The 7,901-nt window shown below is 35.2% G+C and overlaps 1 long non-coding RNA gene across 3 annotated transcripts in view; it reads right to left on the reverse strand.

Annotated features, from left to right (window-relative positions):
• The window catches only part of LOC121084987, a 95,014-nt gene that overhangs the window by 45,111 nt on the left and 42,002 nt on the right, over positions 1-7,901 (reverse strand). For all 3 annotated transcript variants that reach the window (XR_005826918.1, XR_005826917.1, XR_005826916.1), the window contains exon 4: positions 5,259-5,327. This is a non-coding gene — a long non-coding RNA (uncharacterized LOC121084987). The remainder of the gene's footprint in view (positions 1-5,258; positions 5,328-7,901) is intronic.

Genomic DNA, 7,901 nt, shown 5'->3' on the forward strand with positions numbered 1-7,901 from the left:
CCTTGGTGGAAATCAATATCTGATACATTGCTATATATACTGATATATCTGATATATAGATTTAATTTTATAAATTAATTCTGGCCATTACTGCAACCAATTGCTCTTTCAAAAACTATCAGACAACGAACAAATGCAAGACTGAAAAATAAGTAATTTCATAAATCAACAGATTAACACACATTCAGGTGTTACTTTCTAGGCCTCAAAGACATAGAACAGGAGCAAATGAAGCTGTGAACTGAAATATATGGATTAAAATGTAAAATAAATACCACTGAGCACTGAATAAAAATTAAAAATCTATCAATGACATTTAATTGTAAAATAATATTGTCGTCTTTCTTCTGAAAACAGTCCTGTAGAGAAGATTAATATTTTGATAAAGAATAATCATTCATGCAGGTATCAAGGGAAGGATCTCTTTGCCATAAATGCCATATCTTGAAAAATGCTAAACTTTACCACTAATATGTATTGAGCTAAAAAACCTGTGGAGATAGACAGTGATTGAAAGGCGTCTTAATTTATTTTTTAAATTAAGTATCACTATCTTTTAAAGTAATCTACCTTGAAAAGAGATTTTGACAAAGAAATAATTGCAAAATGCTGTATCTATTTCAACTGACATTTTGAGGAATTGTAAATAGGCAAGTATTTATGTAACAAATGAAGCAGATTTTTTTTTTCTTTCTTATTACATACATTAAGAAAAAGAAAAAAGGTGTAAGTACTAAACTGTTATCTGGACTGTTTTCTATGTTACTTTTCCATCACTTATATAACATTCATGAAGATGATAAATAGCAGTAAAATTAATAATTCTACATTTTAATAATTCTTAAGAGGTATTAAGAGCTAGCAAAATGCTTGTCAGAAATCGAAAACAAATATTCAAACCGAATAAAAATATATTCGGAAGTTAAAATGCCCCATTTAGAATACATTGACTTAGCTCAGACTGTCCTTGCATATTTAAAGTTCCTGGTAGAGCAGTTTAGTGAAGGGCTAGCATTTTAAGATGGATACTATTGCTCCATCTAGTGAAAAATTTGTAACACATCAGACCAAGTCTGAAGTTGAACAACATATTTTTTGAATCTGTGTGATTCACGTAACAATGAAAAAATCTACTAATCCTTGAGTTAAATTCTATTCATTCCCTTGCTGAAATAGAGTTCTTATTTTGCAGTACATCACAGAGTTAAGACTTTATTCACAACCTTTTCAGATAGAAGTCATAAATGGAAAATTGAACTGTAATGAAGATTACAGTAAATAGGATGTAGGACATATTCTCCATCCCAAATGATTGAAGTCATCCCAGTTTCCATCCCATCCCTGGTTGCTTCCTCTTGCAATAAAATCCTCTCTAATCCCTACTGTTCACCTCATTTTCTATCTTATTCTTTCAGTTGTTCTTAAAATTTTTTAATAATCTTTCCATACTTTGGTACCCTAATGTCTGTTTTCAAACCCTATTCAGGTTATCCTCACAATTTGCAACAACAGCCATCCCTTTTAATGGTGTCTTCCCCATATTAATTTACTTAAATTGTGCTTTTTATTGTAAACAATACATGTCTATATCATCTTCACCTATTAGGCAGTGGGGAAATCAACAGCTAAAATACCAGAAAAGCATGCCCTCCAGAAAGATGTTTTTCCTCTTCCCCAGGTGCTCTATTTCCAGTCAGCTCAAGAAGGGCTGGTTGGTTTTCAAATTAATTTTTGTGTTGTTTGTTCCACATTGAATAACATACTAAAGATGAAAAAAAAACCTCACACAACCATTCATTTTGGACCCTACCTAGTCACTCCTATTAGTGGAAAGCTTTTTGGATTTCACATCTTAAGTCACAGCCCTTGTTAACCTATGTGAAGAGACTGATCATGCATTTCTGCACATTATTATCTCTACACGATGCATTGTCCGTTTGTACATATTTGTACACATTGTTTCTAAAACGTAAAATAACAGAAAATGCTGGGAGAGCTGGTGCAACTACCTAGATTTCCTGAGGGAAGAAATAATGGAAGGTGTCTCTTCAATGTCTGGAGTATGTAACTGCTCTTTCCCTTTTAATAATTATTTAACAAGGACCCAGTGTAGTTAGGAACATGATACTATCCAGTAGATTGGAAACCAAGTTTAAAGTGACAACATAACATGAAGACAGCTGAAAGTAAGAATTTAATGCTTCTAATTTTATTCTCTTTCATTCTGGATCTGAATATTTAATAGGCTTCACACTTGCAGCTTTTCTCTCAACTCATAATCAGATCCAATCCATATTACACTTCAAGTTTTTATCCTGTTTTCTGGAATCCATTTTCAAGAATAAGAATTTATATAGTTGGTGGTGGCAGCTAGCAAGAGGAAAAAACCAAATCATAGTAACGGTAAGAACGTTTTGCGCTTAGTAAATTCATTATATCAATGTTTAAAACTGAAGGCGCTCAGAAACACCATAGGCCATTATGTCATTGAAAGTAATTATCCAAATGTTCAGTGTTTAAACTTGAATTTTGACAATACTTTTTACTACTTTGTCTGAAATGAGATTTGTCAGATATAATGTATTAAATGATACTCAAAAGTTAATATTTTGCAACTCTACTCTTCAACAAAATAGCATTTCAAAGTATTGTAATATCTATTGTCACAATTCCATTTTGTCTTCCTATGAGGTCTGCAGTTATCTGCCATAAAAAGACAGCAGATGTCTGGTATGATACACATGGTAACAACAGTATATTCACCGCCACGTTCATTGCTACGTTTATAAAGCAAGATATAAAGGATCCTTCTGTAAGTTATAATCAACTTAGTGTCATGTCAACAGAATGCTACATTTTGCAGTGATGTATATCTTCTGGCTGTTTTTTGGAGTAAAGTTGATGGTCAAAAGAGCTATCAATGGCCAATTGGTCCACCAGCAAAAAAAAGCTGTCAGAATTTGCATCTGTGTTAGAAATCTATATGATGATGAGGAAACCATGGAAGTTATGGTCCTCAGAGTGGAGGACTTGGTACAGCAGAGAACTGTAGATGTGGGGAATTAGTGGACCACTTGCACTTCATATTGAATTGTCTGTACTTTTTATCTCAAAGTTTTATCAACCTTATTTTGTTCTCAGGACATATCAAGGATAAAACCTTCATGATACCTGAAGGAGTCTAAAGATACTATCTGTTGATTGTGAATTTTGTGACAGTTAGTGAATAACTGACCCATGAGGAAGACAAATGATGCTCACATGAATAAAAACTTCCTAAGAAGACTAAAATTAAGATAATAGAAACAAGAACTGACACCGTGTAGAGAAAGGCTTAAGGGCCTTAAAGATAAACACAAGACCTGAATTACTGCCATCCTCATTAGAATTTGCTGGAACTTGAGTCCTGAGCAGAAGGCTGCCAAGTTCATGTGAATGTCAGCTCCCAAAAGTACAAATTATTCACACTAAAGTAGCCCAATTTTGTGAGCATGTAAATTTTGTAAAATTTCAGCTTCACTTCTGAAAGCATTCCCAAGCTTTGTTAATTGTCGCAAATCTGCCTTTCTTCAGGTTTATATCTGCTGATAATGATTTTCTCCTGGCTTCTCTCTACAGACTTACCACTTTAAGTCTCTTGATAAAATCCTTCTTATTATGCTAGCATGTAATTCCTTGAACATAGACCAAAAACCCAAAAGGCTCGATGACCTACAAAGCTGCTAGATTATCTTTTGAAGACAAGGAAGGGGAAAAAGGAAGTTCTTTGATATTTTATAACATGAGTGATGTTTGTGAACCCAATATCAAAATAACACTTCTAACAAAAAACAGGAGTAAAAGACATATTTTATGTAAATTCAGTCCAAAGTTAATCAAGTGATAGGAAAGGTAGGGATGCATAATTGCTGTGGAGACTCTCAGCAAAGACAAGTGTAACTTGGCTGGTGTGCAGGTTTGCGCTGGGTGTGTCAGCTAGGTACATCTTTGTTGGCACAAGAGGGCTTAGCTATCAATAAGATCTCCACAGGAATGCATCTTCATCATGCTTTACAAACAGCTAGAAAGCATGGTAGCCAGATTGTGCCTATACAGGTATAGTTTACCATAAAATTCTTTTTCATATATTTTATGAATATATATATATATATAATATATATAATTTTGTTTCATGTATTTTATTTTTTAAGCAGACGCAGATACAACTGCATTTGGGCTGTTTCTTCATGGCTGGGAGCACTTCAGCAAAGCTCATTAACTGGGAAAAATGTAATTGTCTTAGCTGTAGTTGAGCTACACTTATGCTACTCATGCTAGCATACTTCTAGCTGCTTAGAGTGCTAGGATCCATGTGGTATCTAATTGTGTTTGATACTCATATTAATAGAGTTGCAGGTACTCAACACTTCAGAAAGGCTGAATCTCAGTTTACATATTGCAATCAGAATTGTCCTGCTATTGTTTCAGAAAATGAGGGATTTCAACAGATCATTTTTTGGAAGGATTTTGACAAATGGGCCCCACTCACCAGAAATTTACCGCAGAACATTCCAGAATTCACAGAATTTAAGGAGTTACGATGTAATTGCTTTTCAGTGCCAGTACAAAGATATGTTAAAAAAACCCAAACCACCACTGCAAACATTCCCAAAGTCTCTAAATCAGTTTAATACTATTAAGTTACATTAAAAAAAATTAAATAGTTTTAATCTGAATGGCTCATAGCTCATAATTTTTAGCTAGCTGATCTAAAAAAAATCCAGTGTTGTTTGGGGTTTTTTTTGGGTTTTTTGGTTTTTTTTGTGGAGGAAACAGCTGAAAGTACAGGTTATGTTTTTAAAAACACTCCTCATTTATAAGTAAGGGAGGTGCATTTTCCACTAACAGGATAGGAAGTATAGAGCCAGTGATAGGTCAAAAATCTCCTACAAAAAGTGTCAATATACACACAAATGAAGAAATCTGTTTCATCCACATGTTGGAGCAGCACTGTGTACTGATAACAGTGAATTTGGCACACATAACACTAATAATCTTTGTAAGAAATTGCACAGTCAAGATTTGAGTGAATTTTGTTTCTGGATAAGCAAAACCACAATTTAAGCAGAGATCTGCCCAGTTAAAGATTTTATAAATAGACTTCTAAATAAAATGCCAAGATGAAAAAAAATAGCATCTGTAAGTACTTCTAATGAAAAAAAGAGTAACTTTGAATTAATGTGATTTAGTCAACATTCCACTGATGTAACACCACTTACTCACTCTTCTTCTGATTCTTTGTCATTTGTTCTTCTTTGTACTAACCTCGTGGCTAGGAGCTGTCAACACTGTTAAAAAAAGAAAAAAAAAAAAAAAAGAGGAAGCTCAGAGAAAAATCTGTGGATATAGCAAGAACAGGTAAAACAGAAATATTTTGTTTGTCACTTCTGAGTAAATAAGGTTTATGTGGGTTTTCTATTGTTAACCTTAGATTAGCTGAAAAGAAATAAAAAAACCAGAACTTTTTTTCATGTTTCTTTCCAAGTTTCTTCCTTTCACTGGAGGTAAAAAAACTGAAGCAAGGTGGTTTACAGCAGGGTTATGATGACCTCTTGTGGTTAATATATGCATTTTGTTTCACAGTTTCTCGAAAATTTAGTATCAAAGGTTAAATTCTGCTCTTAGATCTGAACAGCTTTGCGTTGTTAATTCTGCTTAACGTGAATTAACTTCTCCTCCCAAACACACTGTCAGTATTTGTTTAGCTCACTGCTAAAAAAAAAAATTTAAAAATATCTCAACCTTTACACTCCACAAACTTAACAGGTGAGAGTATCATATTTTCTCACATGGTCATTTGTTGAAGCCAATTCAAAGCTCTATATAAAATTATCAACATAAAGAACTATAATTTTTTAATAAAAACTTACCCACTACAAATGTTGCAGAAATAACATGGTGCTAGCCACTCATTATAAGAAATGAGAACAATAGGTATTGAACATTATATTGATAGATAACAACAATAGATACTGAACATATATGTATTTTTATAAAAATGTAGTGCATGAGCTAATTATACGTATTGTTTAAATTGCTGCTCAAGTTGTCTCCTTTCATCAATTTTGTTGTAACAAAAATCAGAGAACTGAGCATTTTCTGATGTTGTTGAATGCAGTCTGTTAACCTGAATCATATCATCTGACACCTTATCCCTTAACAGATAACATTACTCAAGTCTTTAGCCTGATTTTGCAGTTTCCTGAAATGATTCAAAATTACACAGATCTCATGAAACAACTTTGCTGAGTTATTAAACTTGAAGTGACGGTTCTGACAGTATTTATGGATTTCACGGTAGCACTTTCTCACTGAAGGATCACCAGTGGTGGTATTTGCACCTGCCAGGCAGTATTCACATGACCTTGCACCTTACTAAATTTAGGATCTGTTGCAAAGCCATTTCTGCCCTGGCTCTGCTGTCTGAAGTTTTGGAAGCTCATCAGCAGTGTAACCTTGGACTGACACCAGCTGGATATGTGCCACATTCTGATATGCTGTGATTGCAGCTGGGGGAGGCCTGAATTCAGCTGCTGCGAGACATTACTTGTTTATGTAACACACACTTTAAAGATGTGTGGGTTAAAAACAAACATTGCTTTTAGTGTATACAGTAATGAGTCCCTTGTATTACTACCTTTCCTTGTTTCGTTTCCTTGAAAAAATTAGTATCACAGGCTGTCGGGTGAAGCAAACTAGAACAATGATGACATAAAAAAAAAAAAAAAAAAAAAAAAAAAAAAAGCAGGTTTAAGTTAAAATGTGGTTATCTTTGTGTATCAATAAGGAAGCACTGACAGTGGTCACATATCCTGAAAAGTCTCCCTGGCTTTTGAAACTTCATCAACAAACTTATTCTGACAGCTTCTTGCACAAGGACATTCTGAGCACCACTGACATGCAAACCTGGGAGACAGAAACAAATTGTTTGTGTGGAAGGGAGCTGTTTTATTTCTGTTGTCTAATAGGCCTGATCTCTTTCATTTCTCTTTAGCTGGGTTAACTCTGCAATACTAAGAACTGATTGATTTAAAACTGTAAGCCTAATTTATAAGAAGCAAACTTCAATGCTCTAGGCACCATTTGAGCTCTCAGCTAACTACAGTTTATACACCGGAGCATGTGATTTTTTAAAATGTCTAAATGCTGTCATTATTTCCCCTGCAGTCGGTTACAGGTATGGTAATAACCAGCCCAAGACAATTTTAATTTGACCCTCAAGGTGCACTAATATTATTCCCCTGTCTCAGCCTGGCCTGACAGGTGGCTTGTGGCCACTTCTTGCCGATTGGAACTTCTTGGCCAGCTAGCTAAGAGGCTAGCTAGCTAGTGACCTTCCCAGAGGACGTAGCAGGCGGCTACGCAGGCAGCAAACAACCAGGCACCTCGTGCCTCATTGTATGACCTGCAAAGTCTTGCTGTGCCAGAAGCAAGGCGGTGTAGATAGGAATCACCTGGCAAGTACCGAGCTGTCATCAATCTCTCAGCTCCGAGGACAGGGGAGAAAGTCTCATAGTCAGAGCCTTGTCCCCGTATCTTCCGAGTCACAACTCTCGCTGCAGTCACATTTCAGTGCAAGGGTTCAATAGAAAAGCCACACCATATGTGGTGACATGATAGTCCAAACATGTTCAAAACACTGAAAACTAAGTCTAATTGTTGAGATGTGGATGGCAGACAGCTGTTGCAGTTTCTGTTGCTGGTGCTAACCCTCCAACCACGCAGTAGTCTTCAGACACCTCACTGCAACATTACCAGGTTCCAGTTAACTAACTACATATATAAATATCACCTAGTATGCAGTAAGACTTTTCCTTCCAGCAAAGTTTGCAGACATGTATTGCATACCCTAGTGAATTTAG

Source organism: Falco naumanni, chromosome 3 (assembly GCF_017639655.2).
Source record: "Falco naumanni isolate bFalNau1 chromosome 3, bFalNau1.pat, whole genome shotgun sequence".
Lineage (NCBI taxonomy): Eukaryota > Metazoa > Chordata > Aves > Falconiformes > Falconidae > Falco > Falco naumanni.